We start from the raw sequence: 16,528 nt of genomic DNA, 5'->3' as shown, positions 1-16,528 counted from the left end.
CGCACGTTAATAACAGTGGTCTGCCTAACCGCAACAGAGAAACGAACGCAAGTTTTTTCCGGCCTCTATCCGGGCGACATGCTCGCTTTTGGAGTTTTAAAGTCATCTATAAGTGAGGGAACTAACGACTAGCAGCGGAGAATAAAAAGAAGGAAGCACAGGGTAGCAGCGTCAGAAAATCTAAGAGGATGAGCTGGAAAAGTGAATCATGCTTGGCTTAAGCCACAAAGACGTTAATGAAGAACGCAAGAGGAGCTTCATCAAGCGGAGACAGTACCACAACAACGCGGCGTCACCGAGTAAATGCAGGCTCCCCGCCAACGTTAGAAACGCAAGCAGGAACTAATAGGTAAACAACAGACCAGCCCTTTTCTTTTGTCGCCTCACTATGTTCAGCCCCATCTGATGTCGAAAGCCTCGCCGTTTGTGATGCTAACATTTTCAGCATTCATTAAAGCTTGCTCTCTATCTTGTTCTGCTAGGAGCCAAGGTGTTTTAGTGAGGAACAGACTAGTAGGTTTGGAGGTTAATGAAGCTCTCATAAACAAGCATCAATTTAGAGTACGACGGGATTGATTGCGTTCTGCCAGCGTTCAACAAGAAAAATAATTACACTAGAACGAGTTTGCTACGCATGCAACGTGGGCCGGTGTGCGAAAAAACCTGGACCCTCCAAGATATCTAGACGATATCCCCGAAGGGCGGACATTAACAAAGGACAATTTCCGGAGCGAAGGCGTCGAACGCTTCAGGGTAAGCGCAAAATGAAGGAGGTTCTGCCGGAACGACTTGTGTGATCGCTATGATTTCGGAGACTACACAGACAAAAAAAAAACAATTATCTTCTAAATAGGTCTCCTCAAAACAACGATAATAAATTCGAATGCCTCGAGGGTAAAACAGACCAAAAAAAAAAAAAAAGTCAAACGCTCCTTACGGAACGGCGTCGAACCCACACAGTACATATATGTAAGCGCATCCAACGGCATCATGAGACTTCGTTTTTTAAAGACGATAGTCTTTCTTGGGCTACTTCAACTCAGAAATTTTGGTCTGTCTGTATGTCTGTCCGTCTGTCTGTCTGTGACCCGATTCAGCCACCCGGCCAAACTGTAACAAGGCCTGCGCAATAGTTTTATATAGTCACAGCTAAATGTGCCCGTCTAAGTCCGGTGTAATGTTCATACTTGTCAATATTGGTGAAGAACACCATGACATTACGCAAATATAAGACAACAAAGTAATACAGAAGTGATATTTGCAGCGTTCCTTCATAAAAAATCGTACATGTTCGATTTGTGCGAGATTAAATACTCCATCAACTGCAGAAAAAAAAATCCCTCTGCCGTCGCCTGCTGTCGCCCGCGTCACTATAGCTTCTGGCGCCATTTTAAGAAATCAACCGGCAACAGTTACGAAAGGTTCCACTAGATAGATTCCACGCTCTGCTTGCAACGCACGTGGAATAGAGAAACGCGGTTCTATAAACGTTGAAGTATGGCGCCTCGATTCACGCGCGTCTTCGCCGTACGGCAGCGTTGGCATCGAGACACCCGGCCTGGAGGAGGAGAACGCGGTAAATTTAAAATGATTTAAGCAAACCCTTGGTGTCTTTACCTTGGGAGGAGCGCGACGCAAGAGGAACAACATGAGAGGTGAGCGGGAAAGCGAAGGGAGGCATTTACTTGACAAAAGTCGATAAAGACTATCGTCTTTTGACGACATTTGCAAAGAAAGGAGCAGATACGCGGCCAATTTTTTTTTTCTTCTTGTACCGCCGTCGCTTAACTTCAAGTTATATTGGGCCTACATTGTGGCGCTTTCAGCGTCCTGTTAGAGCAATGTTTTACCGCTCCGCGGAATAAGCGTCTGCTACATTCCTCATTGGATGGCGGGCAAACGCGGCGTGTAGCCATACGTCCCTATGTTGCGGGAACACTGCATTCTGGCCAAGACGTCAGAGTACCGAAATCGTGCGATCACAATAAGATATAACTAGCGTGAAAAGATAGGGAAGCAAGAAGAAATTAAGAAACGGATCTTTTTACTCGCTTGATGCAAACATGTACGCAGTGAATACTCGTCGCGGACACCATTGAGACACATTATCAGTTTACGCAATTATCCTGCAAACTTTGACAGCCTACTCCTGCGCGGATCATGAAGTTTCTTGTAAGGGACATAAAAAGGTAATCATAAACAGACTTAATAATTTTTGCAACATTTGCAGTCAAATGTTGCAATTACCAAAAGAAGAGGCACTAGGCTTGTCAATGTGTACGGAAAATATATCGCTGAAAATAACCTCTCCGCAGATGTCATTACTCTTTTATCTGCACAAATAAATAGCTTCGGGACACAGCTTCTGGGTTTTTTGATAAACGCAAAGGTCTTGTTTTATACCACTGCACTCGTACAGTTTCGCATACATTCAGATTGTTATTTACGCTGCAAGAAAATCCGCAAAGCCTTCATTCGGCCGCGGAGTTTGGCGCTTGGATTGCTGAGCAAACATTATTCATGCGATAGTTCACGTGTTTGATGTGGGTGTACGACAAATGCTGAACAATCATCTGACCAGTTCAAAAAGCCTCTACACCGTGAGTTATTTATCCCCCTTCCTTCTCTTCTCGTCATACACAAGGTTAATTAAAGGTCATTTCCTTGCTAAATAAATCCATTCATTCAAACGCAGTTCGAAGTTACCGTTGTCTTTTGAAATGCGTAGTGGGCCGATTGTCTCAAAAATATGCGGCATAGCTAACCCAGCTAACACTTGTTAGCTGGGCAACCGATATGAATGTCTAGCTGGTTTGCTGGCTAACTCAGTAAAAGGTTTTGCATTAGGCTTCGTTGACACTGGTCTCTGTTTTCCTTTCCTCCCAATGGCACACACGTGGAACGCCCTGCCTACGTGGAACGCCCTGCCTTGTAAAACGAATCAAGCAAATGAACATTCTTACGAAATTGAATTGATAGAAGTTGCGGACACATAGAAACACCAGCTCTCGCTATACCTTAAAAAATCATCTCTGCAATGGGATTTTCAAGATTTTTTTATTTTGCACTTAGATGGTGGGCTCCAAACGGCTCTATAAAGCGACCGCGGCAGTAGAAACGAAACAGGAATACTTCTGGCGCACACAGTCAAAAGAGAAAAGAGTGAGATTCCTGTCTGCGCTTCCCCTCTCCGCCGTTGTCGGACGTAATGAAATGTAAACGATCGAAAGGAAACTGATGTCTTCTACAAAGGAACCCCCTGACCTCTGCGAAGCGGGCAGCACGTGTAGTTTTAGGCTGCGCAAATATTTACCCTCGGCTAAGAAGTTGGCGGCGTCGCCGCTGGGGACGTAGTACAATTCGCGTCGTACGATCTTATTCTGGTTATTAGAGTGCCCCAACCTCCCTCCCCGCGCCACACATGCAAAAAAAAAAAAAAAAAGAGACTCGATTAGGTAGTTTCGCATATTTTTCTCTCAACGCTAAGATCACACGATTTGTGCTGCCCTCGTATACGAGAGCTGGCTCAAAGCTTGTTTGCCCTGTTCTTTCCGAAAAAAAAGTAATCGAGACAGAGAGTCCCGGTGGAACATTTGCGGAAAGAGTCAACCAATATACGCCCGTAGAAAGCGATTTCGTCAAACCGTCCCTCATTGTGGAAGAAAACGCTCGTTGACATGGGCCAGCCTGGATATCCGTCGGTACGGAGACAAGCTTTCGTCTCTTGAGATGAGTGTTCCCCGCATACGCTAGTGGCCGCATACAAATGTTATTAACAATTCACTTTGATCGTGTTTCTCAATTCTTTCAGCTATTCATGCTGTGCTACAATACACATCTCAATTATTCTTATTTGCTCATCATATTTGTCTAATTTCAACTATTTGGGCAAACCCTTGTACCGCCGTATTTTTTAGCGTCACGTGAGACACCCGAATATGCCACTTCAGTCGCACTGTTGCGGCCACATCATTTATCCCTACAACCGTCGCTTGAGCATTTAGAACTGTGGAATGTACAGTGAACTAGAATGTCTTGATCCAGTGGCGCGAACGGGAGCGCTTTGCAGCGTTCGGGCTGAAGCAAAGCGCGTCTACCGCCGCCAGGGGCGCCACTGCGCCTTCTTCGAAAACGGTACCGCGGTTGCACGGGCCGTTCCTTGGGGCGCTCGCCAGCTATTGCCGCTGCCGTTTTTTACTGTGGTACAGTAATTAACCTTTATGGAAGAAAGATGCTCACTTTTGTTGTCCCTGTACTTTTCTAAGAACGTTTTGTTGCTTGTCAGACCCGTTTGAGCCATCGGGCAACGGCTACAAACAAATCGTCTGCTAGCGGCGCAGACGATACGAGCGGATGTGCGATACGTTGGCGGCGCGCGGTCGGACAAACTCTCCGTCTGTTTATGGCTGAGGCCGGCCTTTCATTTTCTGCGTGTTTTACGTTTCCGTGATGTTCCACAGAAGCAAGAGGTATACAATCGTCAGGAATATAGTTATTGCGAGTGCTGTCGAATAGAGGTTGGCCAGGCCGGGTACGCGATGTCAAAACGAAGGACGGACACCTATTGCTTTGCTCCGGGTTGTCACAGTGGTTACCCTGCAGGTGCTCCCAAGGCGTCTTTGTCCGCCGCTCCTTTGGACGATGAACTGTGCAAAAAGTGGGGACAAAATTTGGGAAGACTGGACAAACTCTTGACCATATCTTCAGCCGTTGGTGAGCGCCACTTTGAGCCCGAGTGCTTATTGCGTGATTACATCCACGTAATAAACGGCTGTAAAGTGCGACTTGTACGCGGGAAGCTGTCACTGGCTCCAGGTGCTGTACCTACCATCCTGCCTGACTGTGCTTCGAATTCTGCGCGGAGCATGCACGCGGAAGCCGCAAAGGAAAAGGCGGACAAGAGTTTCAGTTTCGGCAGCCAGCAAGCAAGCTGAAGAGCCGAAAAAGATGAGGTGCACCAGCCACAACACGAGGCTCTCTCTCCGCAGTGCTCATCAAATGAAGTCGCAAGTTCTGTGGAATGATGCTTTCACAATGAGCCATCTTCAAGAAGTCAAGCTTCCTTCAAAGCTCTGGTGCCGGCTAAATTGTGCCGACGATCGAAACGTTCGTTTCGCTATACGACATCGATACGAAAAAAAAAAAAAAAAAGCTAGACATTTTCACGAGAAATCTGTGCTCTTCTATCCACATGACGACAAAGTGTCGTCGCAAACATTCTTTTCGTGGTGTGTTATGCGGAAGCGGTGACATATATTCCCTAGCTGTTGCGAACAGTGTGCTGCAAGAAGCTGACAGCAGTTCGGCCTGCAAAGGGGCCATGACGACTAGGAGGTTTAGTGATGTATTACACGTGCTAACACAGAAGCTGCGATCTCAAACGACACATTTGGAGACGCTGCCTTCAGCACTAAGTGCCTGGGGAAAGTTTCCTCTGAAGGTAATTTGTTTATTGCAAACTTTGCTGCTGAGAAAATCAGCCGGGTGCTACTGGACGCGTGAATACTGGGTATAATTTGCTTTTGTAGAGTGAAATTCACAAGTAGGTTCATGCCGGGACTTTATTACAGTAAATATAAAAAGTAAATCCATTCGTAAAGAATTAAACATAGCAGTTGTCCGCCGGCAGCACATCGAACGCGTACGCTCGCATCGATCGTCTGCGCTGGTAGCAGACGACACCAAACAACTCGATTTATAGCCGTTTCCCTACAGCTCAAACGGGCAGATTTGCAACAAAACGTTCCTAGCAAGGTACGGAAATGCCAGACGCGAGTAGCATTTTTTTTTAAGGGTTAATTACTACCCAACACATCGGAACAGCGACAGCCTGCCGCGGCGGCGCCTTTCGAAGATGGCGCAGCAGCGCCACCTGGTGTTTTCTACACAGAAGAGCACGCCCCTTCCTCGCCGTTCGCGCCACTAGATCATTCTAGTTCACTATAGTGGAATGGTTGTCATTATGAGAACCATAAAACAGCGTTTCTAAACACTCTTTATATGTCAGTGGGGACTACAATAATAAAAGCGCCGCTTTCAGGATTTTTATATTCAGGTGTTAGCGACGCCGTAGCTACACCTGACAGGGGAGGCGCGCCGCAGTGAAAGGGATACCCCTTAAACTGAACCTCGTTTGACCCCTTTCAAGGCACACCAAAATGTCGGACACACCGAGCTTCGAGTTGGCATACATCAGATATAGAGCTTTGGTAGCCGGGAATAAAAAACGTGATACCGCTAAGCCATGCTAAAAATGCTCCGGGTGAACAGCCATGTTGAACGGCTACTGGTAAAAATTCGAGTACCTCCGTAAAACAATTATGTATTGAATTTCGCATTAAAAGTGAATGTTGGAGAACAAAACTCCTTAACATGCAACGGCTTTAGCATTTTACTTTGCGAAATATTAGAGGTATTGAGCTTCCCTCCACCTGCTCGCAAGGAGAAGTGGTTAGGACTGTGTGTTGTCCGCGCCTGACGCAGCAAGCTTAATTTTCGAAAAAAGAAAATGCATTCCTTACGAAGGTGAAAAGCAAAAAGACACCCATTTCAATGGGACATCAGTGCGTGTCGCAGACAACTCTCTATTGACGCAGGTACTTCAAGGATGTTCCAAAGAATCTTTGGAATGCTCCAAAGAATCTTCATTACCAATGTCACTTTGGTAACGAAGAAAGTTAGAGCGTGCATCTGCAACTCGCCAGATGCAAAGGCACGATGTTGCGGAAAGGTATATGTTTCATTCGAACAGTGTGTTCGGAGTTGGAGTCACGTAATTGCGACATGCATTTTTACAACGCTACCAAGAAATTGTCAGCTTTCTCGCATCTTGCAGTGCAGCCTCTTTTCTTGCAACGCGCCAAGGCCTGACGAGGGTAATTTGTTCTTGCATAAATTTGCCACTAAGGCACTGAATCCGTGCGATGCGGAACATACTATGGAGATGTAAACTCTCCTGTTTCTCCGATACCATAGCACTTCGAAGATAAAATTTGAAGATAAAGTCCACTGTGAAGAGCCCATATTTCAGTTTAAAAAAAGCTTAAATAATTACTCGTCTCTCTGAGTATCTTAACGTTTTTCTCGGTACGTGCATTCCCTAGTTGATGTTGCAACCATACTTGATGTTGCAACCATACTTTCCATAAGCGCTCATCCGGTGCATAGCGTGGAAAATCAATTGCACAATTCATTAATATCACCACAGCGCTTCACAGCCGGCGGCACAATGCAACTCTTGTACGGGAACCCTTTATTCTTTCCTTCTGAAGCGGACGTGAGCACACCATCCACTTTTGGAGGAAGATAACGAAGTCTTCGGCGTCTGCCTCAAAACGAGGTGAACTGGGAAGAGAAGCGAATGAATCAAGTTTTCTCTGGATCGCATATGTTTAAGTTATCATCAAGGGGCGATGCGAGCTTGTTATGCGCCGTGCTTCTAAGGACCGGATCAGGTGAGAGGCTTCAGTGTCGAAGCCCGGATGCTCCCGAACGGCGGGAGCGGTTCCCCAATTTGCTGGAGGGTCCTCTGAGCCCTTCGGCCGTCTCCGCCAGGGCCGTCGAGGTCGACCGGGAAAGCCTTGTGACGCGTGCCTTATTGGACGAACCTGTCACACCGCGCGCGCGCTCAACCGGGCCCCTCGTTCCCGCTTTGTTCCCGGGGAAGTTATAATTCGCTTCGGTCTTTGTGTTTCTGTATTCCATGTATTGTCGTTCAGTATTTCGCCCCTCCGTGTTCCCCTTTCTGGCTACGTGAGAGTAGAAACAGGGCTTCGAGGACGACAGGTACGCGACATTCAACCTGCCATGTCCCTAAGCCTGCAGCAATTGAGGGAGGAAGGGGTCCCCATCCACTGGCGCCTTGAATAACAAGGGCTCCCCCGGTTGATTGGACTTCCCGCTTTCGACGGTGCTGAATACATCTGCCCAAGGGCTCTTTTTTTCGCGAAAAGACCACTAGGGGCGACGGCTCATCCAAGCTGCCGTTGTTATCCAGGCTTATGTAGTATGTTGATCCAATCTCGGCCCACTCGTTCTCCGGGCAGCTCGGACAGTGTGCGAGGGGGTTCCACCTTTGGACGCTTTCAATGGATAGCGCAGGAAAATCATATTTTCTGTGGCCGAAAAAGTGGCTACCCCGTAAGGCCTAATACTTATTGCTTACCATCCAGAACACGCTATTGGCATGGTGATAATGCATGAGGAGTTACGAAAAAAGAGAGAGTCAGTCGCTTTTAAAGACGATAGTCTTTCTTGGGCTACTTAACCCAGAAATTTTGGTTTGTCTGTATGTCTGTCTGTCTGTCTGTAATTCGATTCAGCCACCCGGCCAAAGTAAAGTTGATATTGCGCAATAGTCTTATATACTCCCAGCCAAATGTAAACGTCTAAGCCCGGTTTATATGTTCATACTTGTCAACTTTGTCGAACAAGAACAAGACATAACGCAAATATAAGACAGGAAATTAGTACAAAAGGAATATTTACAGTGTTCTTTTATGAAAAAATTCATGGATCCTTGGTTTTTCGATAACAAATGATATTCTACATCTACTGCAGAAAACCGCCGCCTCCTGGCGGCATATGAAAAATCACGCGGCAACAGCAACGAAAGGTTCCACTAGCTAGGTTCCACGTTCTGCTTGGAACGCACGTGGAGCACGGCCACGCGGTTCTATAAACCTTGTAGTCGGCCGCCTGCATTCACGCGCGTCTCCGCCGTACTGCAGCGCTGGCATCGAGGAACCCGGGCTGTAGCAGTGGAACGCGGTAAATTCAAATCGCCTTGCGCCAACCTTTAGTGTGTTTACCTTGGGATGAGCGCGACGGTACAGGAACAGCATGAGAGGTGAGCGGGAAAGCAAAGGGGGGGGGGGGGCATTTCCTTGGCAAATGTTTACAAAGACTATCGCCTTTTGACGACATTTGCAACGAAAGGAGCAGATACGCGGCCAATTTTTTCAGAGGTGACCTGCGATGGCATTGATTGATTGATTGATTGATTGATTGATGGATTGATTGATTGATTGATTGATTGATTGATTGATTGATTGATTGATTGATTGATTGATTGATTGATTGGTTGATTGATTGATTGATTGATTGATTGATTGATTGATTGATTGACACGAAAAGCCTCAGGCCGTAGCCCCTGTCCTCGCCCTGGAGATCCCTCTTTCGTGATCCCCGAGTCGAGCAATAGTTAGCCCGCGTTCCCACTTCTGCGGGGAGGGTAAAGGGGTGTTATCCGGATGATCGGAGAAATCCGATACAAAGTGATAGGGGGTATGGGGGTGACATTTCAGGCAGTGGCCGGTTTATGGCGTGCGTATGTAATATATGCAGATATGTAATGTTTTCTTTTCTTTGATGTTACTTCCTACAAGTTTTTTCCATCTTTACGAAAAAAGGAACCTATTAGCCCAGCAACATGTCTTACTTCGGAGTTAATCACTCCTAAAAACTTAAGAGTTATACATTATTGTGGCTCTCTCCAAATTGTATTTAGTGCTATGGTTGGGGATTTCGCCTGTTTGGTACTTTGTTATTGTATTTTGTTCTATTTTGCGCGATGTGGTTGTTGTTTCCGAGGTCTGTGCACGTCAACAATAAAAACAACTTCGACGTAGCCATTGTGGGCTTTTCCATGGTTTTTCCATGGAAGATAGTGGAATCAGAAATTACCCGTGCTTGCTCGCAGCAGTCGAGAACGGATGCAGTTGAGCTCGGCTGTTTCCCCTTCACCTGATGGGATGCAATGGTCTACATTTTTTTACGTTGAGCATCAAGCTTCTTTGAAGTTGGAGCTAACCTCTTTGCCACCACGAATATCCCATTTTCGTGCGTTTCTCTGTTACAATGTTTCACCTTCACCTGTAAACAGTTGCATGCAACCTACTTTAATTACTTTATTAAACCGAGTACGTAACCGCCAATGAGGGTAAAGGGGGTTAGTATTCAACCATTGTGTTTTTTGTTGTTATAATTAAATAAGTATTGTTTAGACGGCTAACATCCTTTCTGCTTAAAACTACCTCATATATTTAGTTTTGCTTCTGATACGATGACACTATTTTTGCAGCGCCATCCTCTAGTCTCCTGGCATGCTTGCAGTATAGGGTCTTGGTCTGTATTGCGGATTCGGGCTTTTATTTATGCAGAACCCTTTCAGCTGCGAGGAACGTACAAGCCGAGTCACATATACCTTAGCTTCTCTGTTTAGTCGCATTTTCTGAGAGTACTACTGCTATTCCGAGAAATTTCAATTTCCCCTGTATTGCCAAGCCTAGCGCCTTTGACGCCGCTTTCAACAAAATTTTCATCCGGCAATGGTTTTGCGATGCGAAACATATTTCATACCTCTACGATTTAGCTGTATGCGTGTACACCTCTAATTCGATATATTTCCCATTTGTTTTCCTATAAGAATGCCGAGATATATTTATTCTAGTGTTCGCCTTGCCTCCCCTAATTCGATTTGCTCTGTGACCCAGATATAGCGTCTTCTGTTTTCTTGACCTGGGATCGTCTGCTGCGCTTCTGGAAATCGTCTGCTCCAGCACTGAGCAAAGCGCGCCAATGGCACGGTACCGCCTGTTTCTTTATAGGCCCGCGCGTCTTTGTGCATGGGGGGTCCTGCAAGGTCTTCTTCTTCGCCCGGAACTTTTTTTTTTTTCATTTATTAGGCACGTTCCCGTGCGATAGATGGTTGATACGAGACCCGGGCGTCTTTCTCCCCTCTAACGTGATAAGGGGGACCGGCCGGGACCCACAATGGACGGTGAAGTCGGGCCCGAGTGATGGCTGGGGGCGAACGTCGAGGCGCAAGACGAGGTCTCCTGGCAGGCAAGTGCCCTTGCAGGGAGAACGGAAGGCCATGTGGAAGGGCTCCGACTATCACTCCTCGCTCGCCTCTCCCTTTGGCGCGCTGTACTACTGTCCGAAGAGGACTAATCGGTGCACGGCTCGTCAATGCATTGTCGGGGACGCGTGTCATCTGTCTTGGAGATTACTGCTTTGGCCTGGTTTCCGGAACGCTTCTTCTCTTCATCACTTTCCTTTCTTTGCTTCGTTTTTTTTTTTTGTATTTTTGTGGCTTCTTTCTATAAACAATCCTGACCGTAGCCTCTGCATTCTCTGCGTGTAAAAGTGTAATTGTTGCAGGAAAAAATTGTTACGTCTGCTATTGCGTTACTTTCCACACACTTGAGGAGGCTGCTATAGGAGACCGCATGCGTAACCTACAGACTCCCTGCTTTCCAGTGTAAGTTAGCTCAAAAGCGCCTTACTGAAGTTGTTTGTGACCTTTCCATTGTTCTGATGCGCGACGTAGGTTGGGTATGAACTTCTATTTCTTTATTTTACGGCCATCGTCAGGTGGCCTTATCCGGATTATGCGGAATTATGTTTTTACCCCCCATTGCTGCCATAACGCACATGCGCTGCAGCAACTATTGCAGCTTATAGTATAAATAGTTTACCGAGCAAGTAAGAAAAATCTCCACGTTCCGTGTTTCTTACCCGCTAACGAGATTATAGGGCGGAAACCAAATCTCAAGCCTCTCTGGTGCAGTTCTGCTACAACCTCAGCACCAACGTTTTGCTCTAAGATCAGTTCTAAAGCGAAAGCTTCCCTAGTGAGACCGATGGCGTATGCCTTTATCTCATAAACCACCTATCGGTAAGTATACATTTACATCCTTCGTAGATGCGTTTACCTAGTGCGTGATAACATCGTCGCAAGGGATTCATTCTTCTTTTGTGATTTGGGGCTTTTAAGATTTGATGATCGATTGGACGCATTTCTAGCGAAGGTGTCGACGCAGTGCACCAACGACCTAAGCACCAACGTATTGCTCTGAGATCACATTTAAAGCGAAAGCATTCTTAGTAAAAAAAACGGTGTCCTGTCAAAAACTGGTACATTTGACTTTTAGCGAAGGTCGTGACGCAGTTTTTATGGAAGGAAAGTTTTCGCCCTTCTCTCAACTTTCTTTTAAAAGAATTTTACATAGGTCGGCAAAACAGAAAGAACTCACTCAAACTCAATCACATTTTTTTTTATTTACGCTGTACTCAATCAAACTCAGGCTCAAAAAGTTCGTCTGTTCACAAAATCACTCGTACTCACTCATCAAATACTCATTTGTAATCGTACTCACTTGTACTCAAACTCATTTGTCCTCACGAGTATTCGTACTCAATCTGTACTCATGAGTACTGTATCTGTACTCATGAGTACTCAATGATTGATTGATTGATTCTGGGGTTTAACGCGCCGACGCAACGCAGGCGTTGAGGCGCGCCGTAGTGAAGGGCTCCGGATTAATTTTGACCACCTGGGGATCTTTATCGTGCGCCGAAATCTCGTACACACGGGCGTTTTCGCTTTTCGCCTCCATCAGGAAAGCGGCCGCCGCGGCCGGGAATCGAACCCGCGACCTCGTGCTCAGCAGCGCAACGCCTTAGCCACTGAGCCACCGCGGCGGGTATGAGTACTCAATGAGTACTACTGCTCATGAGTACTACTCATGAGTACTACTCATTCTGCACTCGCGAGTACTACTCATTCTGCACTCATGAGTACTCAATCAGTACTAATGAGTACTCAATTTGTATTACTCACGAATAATCAACTTATTTGCACTGTTAGCTAGGTCGTAGCTCGAATGAAAGACTAAGTAGAAAAAATACATTGTTTAATTGATTAGAAAAACACAGGTTACATATAAATCAGGACAGAGGAAGAAAACGTCTGACGCGGTGCACTGTCGTTGGGCGACTTACTGTCCGAAGGGAAGTACACTGTACATGCGAGAAAGCGAAACGGAACGTAAGCACTCGCGTTGCGCCTGGCGTCTCGTCTTGTTCTCAGGCCGGGTCGGGCTCAGGGGAGCTCGGGGCTTGTCGGTGCCGCCGTGGCCGTAAACTGCGGTTTTCTGCGTGTCTTCGGGTGGCAGCTTTTGTCATCCGTTTTCGTTTCCGGGCGCGCTGATACGTATCCTAATCGTGCTCTGAATCCTAAATGCGCCTGCCCCCAGGCACAATGAAGCGTTCGCGTAGATTGACGTCCGTTCGTATCCAGATCACTGTCCGCTTGTTCACAGATGCTCGATGCTGGCGTTTGTTTTTTGTTGTTCCAGATACTAGAAACTTCGTTAAGAGGGTGTTCGTCTCGGTGAGTTTCGGTGAATTTCAAATCTGCTTGATTTTATTGTGTGTGTGCCGTGGGATTCACTTCGTCAGACCTGAACTTGACAGTGTTTACGGCGTTGCGTTGGTTGCGCCGCTTCCGTCGGCGATTGTGTTCGTGTAGCTCGTCGCGTGCTTGGTGCATGTGGGGGCGTAGTCGTCTGGTTTGTCCGGTGGCGAGCTGCGCTGTGTAGGGATGACATAGGTCGGCGCGTTGAGGACGTTGCTTGAATTGACGCACGCGTTGCGTATGGTGCGGGAGCCGTTTGGCTTTTCGTTTAGTGTGCGGTAGCGGGGCGTTTTCGTAGGGTGGCATGGCTGATCGGTCAAAGTCGTTGCGGCTCCGTGCTCGCAGTCGCCGTGGTTGTTTCGGAAGTGAAACCGTTGTGGTGGGGTAGCGGGCGTAGTTCGTGCCGTCCGTTCGGTCCCACATTCCTCGGCGTCGCAAGCGTGACTTCGTCAGGGCATTCGATGCTTCGTCTGGATCGGGTTCATTCGTTGCCGTTCTTGCCGTGTCCGTGTCGTCGCTCAAGACCTCGTCTTTTGCCCGTTGTTTCGAGAATGCTATAATCGCTATCTCTCCCATACAACCAGGATCCGTTTATCGCGAGTCCGCTTGCTCGCGGTTGCGTCCTATTGTACGAAATGGTGTTTGTCGTGTGTGTCTCGATCGGAGCGCGGGTGCCGGTGATCTTGTTAATTCTGGCTCGGACATGCCGCGTGCGCTAGCCGTGTCTTTGCTCGTTGACGGACCTACTTGCACGAGTGTCATGTCGTTCGTCCGCTGGACTCGGGCGGGATCAGCGGGTGTCGGAGAGCTCATACTTTCCGGTAGGGTTGAACCGCGTGCGCTGGGTCTTTAGTTGCTTGTGGCCAGGTAATTTCTGCGGCTGTAACATTCGCTGGCCAAGTCCGGATAGCAACTGCAGTGGGAGCGGAGGATGTCGCGAACAGCAGTTTCCTCCGTGTGTGCTGCGGCTTCGTGGCGTTCCGTGCGTTGTGCATTTCGTTCTCCGTGGTCAGCTCCACTGGTTCAAGTTGGATGTCGTTCGTCACTTCTGGTGCGTTTCGTGCGCTGTGCGTCTCGTTTTATCTATGACACTCCCCTATAATTGGGGTGCGGTCGTTCACCACGTATGGTGCATTTCGGGCGCCGTGCGTCTTGCTAGCTTGTCGTGGCCATATCCACCAATCCGGATGCGATGTCGTTGGTTGCGTGGACCCGCGCCCGGACGTCACGTGCGAAAATGTACGTACCGTCTCCGTTGCGTTCCGTGCTCTCAGCGTTCCGTTCGTGTACGTCTGTAGCGGAAGAGCGGGTGCCAGGAACGTGGTGCCTTCTGGCTCGTGCGCGCTGCGTACGTTGCGCGTCTCGTTGCTCGTTGCTGGAATGACCTGCGCGTGGGCGATGTAGCTCGTGGGCGATGTAGCAGAGCAACGTGTGTTCGTGATCTCGCCAGAAATGCACTGACCTTCGATGCGTCTCCGTAATCGTGGCGATTACCTGGGAAAGGTCCGGTGAGCACGCAATCACAATTTTGCATGCGTCGTCTCGTTCATGTGCGTGCCGTCGTGCCTTCTGCCTGTGCTCGGATCTCGTGCAGTCCAGGTACTGGGGAAAACGTGCGGCCGACTCTCGCCAGTTGTCTCAGAAAACTTTCTCGTTCATCACGCAGCCTTCTGCTCTCAAACAGCGCCGCTTGCAGGGTCATCTGCCGTTTGTTGTCGGAGGCAGCCTGAAGTAGCGTTGGCACATTCGTACGTTTAGAGAGATGGCGACGTTCTTCGTTGCCCTCTAGAAGACGCAAGATGATGTCGTCCTTACGGCCAGAGCAGGGTAGCCCTCGTAATCGTAGTGCGCTCACGAACTGCTGTTTCTTCGTAGAGCATAGGACGTGGCGTTCCGTTGAAGTCAGCACTGTGTCGACCACCGCTGGCGTGGAGTGCATCGGTGCCCTATGTCTGCGTGCTGCACTCTCGTAGTCGTGGTGCGGTCCGTCCAGGTTGTTCGTCCGTTCGTCCTCCCGTGGCCTTAAATCATGATCCTGTCGACTGCAACATCTAAGCTAGGTCGTGGCTCGAATGAAAGGCTAAACAGAAAAAAAATAAAATGTTTAACTAATTAGAAATACCGAAATTACATATACATCAGGACAGAGGAGCCCGAGAAGAAAACGTCTTACACAGTGCATTGTCGTAGGGCTTCCCACTGCGCGAAGGCACGTACACGGGAGAGAGCGAAACGGGACGTACACACTCGCGTTTTGAATCGCGGCTGAATCGCGGGGCAGTTGGCCAGTTGTAGAGAGGGCGCATTATGTACGTGAAGCTACTTAACGGCGACCCCAGTAGCTCCCATGTGTACAGCGGGGCGTGATATTAACTTGCAATAATGAATTATCTTTATGACGGACACAGACAGACAGACTGACAGGCCAACATTGTCGCGCTCAAGTGACCAAAGAAAGACTATCGTCATTAAAACCATCTGGAAAGAGACGCTGCCGCCGCTGTTCCGAATTCTGCGAACATTGCGCAACCTTACCCCTCGCAACCGCCGCCAGCCCGCAAAGTAAGAGATAAACAGAAAGACGAAAACCGGCTAGCTAGCGCGCGAAAAGCCAAAGAGGGAGGTCCCGCCGCGAAAAAGGGACAGGACGGGCACTACGCGTCGTTGTGTCTATTTCCGTTAACAGCTAGGCCAAAACCCACACGGGTCTGATCTTACTAATTTTTCTATGCGTGTGTGTGCGGTTAACCAGAGCGCCCGACACAAATTTGCTGCACCTGGCGACGCGCCGACGGTGGGCCCGATTCGCGCCTCGGTCAGCCAGCCCGCGGCAGACGTGCCGCAACTGGCGGCACACGGCGCCGCCGAGTCTACTCTCCTTTTCCCATCGGGACGGCTGCACCAAATCATGCTTGAGACGACCGACCCGCAAAAGACACGCAGCGACGAGTAGACTCTGGAGACGGCGCCGCTGAGTCGCCTCCACTTTCCCATTCGTGGCTCGGCTGACGCAATCACTTCGCCTGCATTTGCCGGATTCAAACTGCGGCCAGTGATAGTCCTGATTGGAAAGATTCGAACTGCACACGGCTGCGGCGGTACCCCGGGGGTATAAAACCAGCCCTGATGCAGCGGGTGTGCGGCGGCATTTCATCGGAGGCACTGAGTTGAGGAGTGCCTTTGTGCGAGCCATGTAACGCTCTTGCTACCTTTGTATATATTGTATATGAATGCAGCTTAAAATCACCGTCGGCTCGACAACTTCATCGCTCTCCTCTGCGCCGCGTCGATGGCGGACTGAGCAGGGCAACGTCGCAACATCTATGT

This window comes from Haemaphysalis longicornis, unplaced genomic scaffold (genome assembly GCF_048455015.1).
Source record: "Haemaphysalis longicornis isolate Haplotype H1 unplaced genomic scaffold, Haemaphysalis longicornis Haplotype H1 scaffold_2, whole genome shotgun sequence".
NCBI lineage: Eukaryota > Metazoa > Arthropoda > Arachnida > Ixodida > Ixodidae > Haemaphysalis > Haemaphysalis longicornis.
The sequence above is the reverse complement of the archived record's forward strand: the minus strand, read 5'-3'. Positions refer to the sequence as shown.